At 37.2% G+C, this 7,718-nt stretch overlaps 1 pseudogene; it reads left to right on the forward strand.

Moving 5' to 3' along the window:
- Positions 1-1,036: 1,036 nt before the first annotated feature.
- LOC136282512 (uncharacterized) lies at positions 1,037-4,465 on the forward strand (annotated as a pseudogene).
- Positions 4,466-7,718: the final 3,253 nt, after the last annotated feature.

Here is a 7,718-nt window from a genome sequence, read left to right on the forward strand (position 1 = left end):
CGCATAGTTCAAAAGTACTTAAGTTAGAAAGAAATTTCCAGAGCAACATTTGTTTTCAAAAAATTTCTTTCCAAAACGTTTTAATATTTCATCAGTCGTATGTTACTACTTTTGAGACACAGGGAGATTACTGAAAGCAAAGGAAAAGACTGAGGCCTCCTCTGTAGTGCGTGAAATAGATCAAGGTTGTTGTAGGAGGAAGTGCATAGGAGATATTCCAGTTCGGTACGTTACGAAAAAAAGGGAGGAATTTTGGTCGAAGACCATCCAAGAGTGAAACGAAGTTATAACTACGCCATTGCCAGCAGAAGTGATGGCCGTCTACGGTTGAATGACATCTTGGAAACCGTTTTTTCAAAGGCATGGTGTACCATCCACGGGTTCTCCATTTCAAGGTAAGCAATTTACAATTCATTTTCGTTAAGTATATCATTGGCGGTGTTGTTACTTGCAAACTTTGGGGTGAATAGGACAATGTATTACTATTAGCCTCAGCGGAACTTTAGCTCACTAATCCTTACACTCTCTTGGGCATGTTTCCTTTGAGATTATATTTATAATTTATAATTAAAACATTAATCAGCTGACTTATCGATGGTTTTGCATTTCTTTTAGTTAAAATGAGCGATTGAAAAAAGGGAGCCAGTGTACTCAGCCTGAAACACAGCAGAGTAGAAAGAAATCTCTGGCCTTCAACCTGACTTTAAAGTGGTTCAGAGGATTCTCAAAAAATGCGGAACAAATGCCAAAGTCCTCCTCAAGGCAATTACCGTCCTGCCTGACGAAAAATGAAGGGTATACATTGTACAAGGAGGAAATGGGGGGCAACCCCACACTTTCATGCGTGCACCTCTTATACAAAATGTGGAAAGTGAACTTTCCAGATGTTTATATACCAAAGGTAGGAATAATTGTCGATGATCAAAGTGACTGAAATGGCAGTCACTCTTACAGTCCTGTAGTCTTATTAAGAATAAAACAATTTGAAAAATTGTTTGCTTTCTCCGCTTTGCAGCAAAGTCGGTTTACAAAGTGCACAATTTGTGAACAGTTAAAAGCATAATTGAGTAAGCTGCAAGTTCAAGAGCAGCGAAATCACTTGAGAATGACGAGGAAACTTCACTTTACTCAGCAGATGTAAGTTGAAATTAGATATTTTTTGATAGGTGTCACAAAATCCTCATTAGTATGCTTCAGAATAAAACAAAAACTGTTTAAAATTAATTACAACACCAACAGACCATGCCACACCATGCCCTGTGAATTAAAATCTTAATGATTAAATATGAACGGTGCATCTATATCAAATCATTTTTATATTTTCTCAAGGACAGAAAGGAACGAGTACTACAAACATAACATTAAAGCAAGAGTGAACCCAAAATAGTTCTTGTCCCTTATCATTGATGGAATGGACCAAGCAAAACACAACTTGCCACATTTTACTACAAGTACAAAGGTAAAATCAATGCTACTTGTACATGTATTAAATATATATTGTACATATATATATGTTATTTGCTGCCTGGGAGGTCCGTATGGTGAAAAACTGTGACCGAGGTCACAGTTTTTCACCATACGGACTGACCCTTAGCCGGTAAATAACATATTTATTGTTTTTAAACTTGACGAAATTCTTTCCGAAAGAACCCGAATGATTAAGGGCCGTAAATACGGCAAGATCTTCCATAAACTGAACAATTTTTGAGTGAGTAAATGGTAGTTAAAATAGAGGTGATGCAAATTAAAGAGAGATGCCTTAGCGAAACATTTTCATTTCCGTAACAATAAAGGTGATTTAAAAGGCTTCCAAACAAACTTTGAAACATTATTTTTACAAGTATCTGTCACAATCTGACACCTGTCAATTAGAGAGCACGCAAGAAAAAAAAGCGTAGGAAAATTTGAAAAACAACAGAACTAGTTTGGCAAGGGCTGTCACGACAATGTTTTCTTCAAAATCAGTCAATGATCTAACGGAAAGTATTATTCACTCTCATCGACCATTCATTCATGTATGAAGATTTACCTCTGTTCGTTAAGTAAACGGCGAGGAAAGTAATTGTGAGTAAATTCAATTTTTTTTATTTTGAAGTTGTGAGAGTTTGCTCGTTTGTTTGCTGTAATGGCGTGTTTAACTCTGATCTTTCCTTCACAAAAACTAAATTCGAACGGCACACTCCAACGAGACACAAGGGAATGTAATGCAGCCTTTTCTCAAAAAATTCCTTCAATTTCTGTTGTGCAATTTAAGGTACAAATGTCCAAATTGAACGGAATTTGAAAGACTCACCAGGAGCGTATATTTGTTGTAGAACTTAAATTGAAACTTCGCTCGCTCTTTCACTATGAACAAATTGCTCGAGAAAATTCAGATATTAAATGAATGAAAGTTCCATCGTTCAGTTGAACTGTAACCAAATACCTCACGTTTCAACTTTCTGGGTACTTTTTGTGAACGATTAAAATTAATTGCAGACGGTTTTTAGGCCACTTGTCAACCAACGTAATGACACTATTGTTTATACAAATTCATTCTGAAACCAATATTTTTCTGTCAACCAAAGTGATTTGATAGAGAGAAAAGAGAGGATTCAGAAGTTATTTATCGGCTTGAGGTAGTGACCGACGTGTTTGCTTAAAAATACTGCCCAGCCGGAAAACGAGGTATATTTATGAAAAATGACAACGAAAGTTGGGATGTACTCGGCGACTCACGAAAGCGTTACTGTGGCCCGTGGGCAGAGATAGGAAAATACTGACCGGGTAAAGAACCAATCAGATTGCAAGATTCGTTACCGTGCCCTCTAAAAAAACAATAAATATATATATTGTACTTGTATTAAATATATATACATGTATTAAATATATATACATGTATTAAATATATATACATGTATTAAATATATATACATGTATTAAATATATATACATGTATTAAATATATATACATGTATTAAATATATATTGCAATGTTTCCGAATTTTGAATGGTCCGGTTACAAGGTCGTCATTGCGAAAAAAATTGACATTAAGCAAACATAGACGTTGGGTTGTTCCTCACAAACATCAACATTGCACTATATCACATTGACACAACTCTCACCGTACTTGCATAAGGATTTGGCTGACGCTAAAAGGTATGAACATCAATTCTTAATTAGATGTTTTGACATAATTGCATTTCATTGTTACGTATTCTCATCAGGTAAACGGAGGTGCATGGAAATGAAAAACGCATATCACAGGTGTTCTGGTCAACCAGAAACAAGAAGCCCATGCGATTCTTGATTTATGCGAGTACCCTCATGATTCTAATTTGACCATTAGTGTCATGCTGGAGACTGTTGCGCATCAAGAGATCGGTAAGTTTAACCGATGGACCACAAGTTGCCTTTGTCCAGAGCCTAACATCAGTATGCATATTGTTTTGCCCCTTACTACGTAAAAGAAAAAGATTCTGTTTTGCTGTGCATCTCTTTCGTAATGAATTACAGAGGACGTCACCATGTGGTAAAGACATAACACACTCGGCTGCACTGCGTGCGCCACATTGACTTTTTACCGCATTTGGACGTTATCAGCGATATATTACTGAAGAGGGTTACTGCAAATTGGATGATGAATTAAAGACGTCCTTCAAAATTGAATGACTTCTATAGTGTTGACAAAATTAAAATGCATTACATTGAAGAAAAGTTTAAAACTATTATAGTTTCAAAGGCAATGCGTCGCAGTGTTTCGCTCGCTACCTTCTTGTTGATCATTTTTAATTCATTTTTTCGGTACTCTTTTACCAAGGGTATCTACCACCTGTCCTGTACCTCCAGATGGACAACTGTTGGAGGGAGAACAAAAATCGTTATGTCTTAAGTTTTCTGAGTTTATTGGTCGAGAGGAAAATTTTTGAGAAGGTGAGTTATCAAATCAGGCAAAATCGTCTTATCTCTCAAAAATAATTTCAGCTGTAGATAGAGATGAGTCACAGCCTAATATCATTTTTAACCTAATACAAATTTTGAAAATAAGTTCAACGAGGATCAAATATTCCTCTTTTCCTAAAGACGTTCGTCACCACCTTTAAGTAATGGTTTACTGACCGATGATCTCTTTAACTTTAGTTGGCTCACTATTTTGTTTCATTTTTTGCAGGCGATATTACTCTTAGTAATTGAAATGACAGCAACCCATGATTGACTATGATTCATTCAGAACAGGGGTTAACAAACTAAATCACATGTTTTACTCTTTGATAGATCAAAATATCTTTCTTAGTGGTTGGTCATACACATGAAAACATCGATCAGATGTTTTCATTTGTAGCAAGAAGACTTGCCAAGAACGATGCCCATACGTTTGAGGCATTGAAGGACCAGATTAAAGTATCATACACCCCTTCTGTATTAGTAGAGGAATTGTCATTCGTGTTCGAGGTCAAAGCGTGGATGGAGAACTCCATGAATTAAATATCAGGCCACATCCACCAGGCTGTTTTCAAAATTCAAAACGACAACGGTAACTCCAAGCTGTTTTACTAGAAGTGGTTCACCTCACCTGTCTGGCGGCCTGATGGCGGGATACGTCTCATCTCGCCCATATTAAGAGGAGGTCCCAAGCTTGTCAAACCGAACAGTCTCGATGGCATGTATCTTGACAAGCTTGAAATGGACCTCCCAAAATACGCCATGAAATTGCAAGACTCAGAAATAGTATGGTAGAGAGAGTTCATAATGAGGCTGAGGAATCGCCATGAGCAGCCACACAGGGCTAAAAAATGGGACGTGGATGCCCTGGAAAATACTGTTAACCAAGTTGCCACAGCGCAGTCTACCTCTTCTGTGGAGTTGAGTAGACTCGTATCGAGAGAATAAAGAGAAGTCGAGGTAACTATAACCGCTTGACGATAAGAAAGAACAAACACCCAGGGTACCTCTTGTGTGCAACAGTATGTTGCCGGATTATTAGCCAGCACGGGCCGCACAAAGATACTATAAAATAACAGATTAAATCAAATTTAAATATCGAATTAATCTATATAGTAACCTGTGCCATGTTGGTCTTGACTCTTACGGACACATATTATACATCTGAGATGCAGATAACAGAATTGTGGCTTTAACAATAACGAATGTTTTTCTTAAAAATGATGTGAACATTAACAGGTTGTAATCATTACCCTCTGCTACTTTACAAACAGATCACTGTAAGCAGAAAGAGAGAAGCGGGTGGAAGAGCAGGAGAAGGACGAGCCAAAACAAAGAGGACGAAAAAATAGGCAAGCATTACTAAATTATTGGATTTGTAGCCATATTTCCTAGAATACATCGGAAGAAAATTGTAGAGAATAGAGAGTGATTACATGATGCAATTTTCCGACCTATGTCATGTTAATTCCGAGAGGGGGGTGGGGGAGAAAATCCCTCTCACGGCAGCATAATAGTATCCTGACGTCTATTTGTCAAATCTTCAGTAGGCTGAATCACTCTAAGTTTTTTTTTTACTTCTGGTGGTTTAAGTAAGCTGAACTGGAAGTCAATTCAAATTAGTAGTTGTAGTAGGTGTGGACTCATCAATTCGGTCCTCAATCAAAACCTCAGCGAATGACTACAGTGGGTATTAAAATTTTATTTACTCAAAAAGAAAGATACAGGGAAAAATTAAAACTACTTTTTAAGCATAAAGGCTGTTACTACTTCTTTTAAATTGCAGAACCACTACTTGCTGCTGAAAAGAATGTGGCATCAAACCAAGCATTTAAATATTTTCATTGGTTTTTGTTCGTTTGTTTTGTTTTTTTTTTTTCCTCACATCATTTACCTTCAATTTTGAATTAAATTAACAATAAACAAAATCTATTAAATAGTGTTTGAATGACGTTGCGTATCAAGTGCAAATTTCTCGATCAGGCCACCGGTGTGTATACTTGCTGACCACTTCCACCTAGCCTATAGCCTATGTAATTCAATTGTCTTCATCAAGGAAGCAGGCTACTTCTACACCATGGCCCTGGCTGGATTGTGGTGTTATTCTACACTACCTTTATTACTATTTTAGTTAATCATAAATATAGTAGCTTCACTGGCTAAAACTTTCTAATATGACATTTCAGGTATTCCTCAACTTTGAACTTCCTATCTCTTCCTGGATTTATCCGGTCAGATACAAAAAAAATGTGAATACGTGACAATGAATGATCTTATCACAAGCCACAACACTGGTAAACAAAATGTGAATACTACTCGCTTTCATGGGGCGAGAAATTTAATCGATACTTAATAGGTGGTTTACAGTCATAGTGTAATGTCTGTGTTTTTTTAACTAGAAAATATGCGCATAATGAAACCCGTTGTTTAAGACTTAAATGCAGGGTGGATTGAGTGTCTCATCTACGCTTACTGATATCACGCAACGTTGCGTGACATCGCTTGAAGACCGATGACTGATGGTAACGGAGCTTGAATCGACGCTAGGCGAATTCAAGCTATCTCAGGTGGCTATGATTCCCATTACATCTCATTTTTCCATACGGTAGACGTGGTCTCAGCAGACACAACTGAGCACACGTAGGAACGTTTCGACTTTGCCTTCTGCTTGGTAGCATATTTTTTCAATTTCAGTTAAGCTTACTTTTCTGTGTTTCTCGCTCTCTCTTATTGAATACTAAAATAATCAAATCTTTGGTATTATGTATTACACGAAAAAAAGGGAAGTACTCGAACAAGCCCTGTGCGAAGTAGGTTAAGTACAATTTTATTCCGAATCAACCATTGAAAGAAGATCGGGGAATCGTGAAGAATTACGATACTTTCTGTGTAGATTAATTGTGACGACCATTTTGTTTTTATGTCTGTTAAAAGCAACTTACGACTAGTTTAATTACTGCGTCTTTCAAAGTAATTATTCTTAATAGTCGTTTGCATTATGCTTTATATCAAAGCTGTGTCTGAAGTATATGAAGGGATGGATGATTCTCCTCTTTCACGGTTAATGCTCGTAATTTAATCCACTTGATACAAAGCGGAAATTAGTGTCGCTCTGTAATCCGACGATGCCGAAAAATATAACTATTATGGTTACATGGTGTTTTCAGCTCTCGATCTTTGAAGGGTTGAATAGTTGCACGATTTACAACCTTCCCATTCATGTCATTTGGTACAATATTTCTTGGTCTTTAAAAAGCCTTGTTTACGTTTCTGTGATTGGTCATGTTTTGACAGCAAGCTTTGCGATTGGTCACCATGGACGCTCTCTATGTTGGCAGTGTGTTCGTTCAGTAAGAACTAAATGGTCGTAAAATATTCTCAGTGTTCAGTGTCGCAGGACACTTTAAATACAGAAATGATGTTAGGGATACATCAGTTGACGGATTACAGGTTCTTGTCGTGGGCATCATCTATTAGTGGGTTCGTTTGACGAAGATCGAAAGAAGGAGCGTTTCAGATTTCAGATATATTCGCAAGATAACCGTTGAAATCTACACGTGGTCATGACTACTTCACGAGAGACCGGTGAGAAACAAAGGCACGAAGTTATAACATATGAGCAGTCGGGAAAACTCCACTGGGTCTGTTTTCAAGTGGCTGCAGACTCAAACCTTTCTGAAACTTTTAGAGAGAGAGAGAGAGAGAGAGAGAGAGAGAGAGAGAGAGAGAGAGAGAGCTATAAAAATTATTCAATGAAACAGCTACAATGGATGATGGTTTCTGAAGTGGACAGTGG

This window comes from Pocillopora verrucosa, chromosome 7 (genome assembly GCF_036669915.1).
Source record: "Pocillopora verrucosa isolate sample1 chromosome 7, ASM3666991v2, whole genome shotgun sequence".
NCBI lineage: Eukaryota > Metazoa > Cnidaria > Anthozoa > Scleractinia > Pocilloporidae > Pocillopora > Pocillopora verrucosa.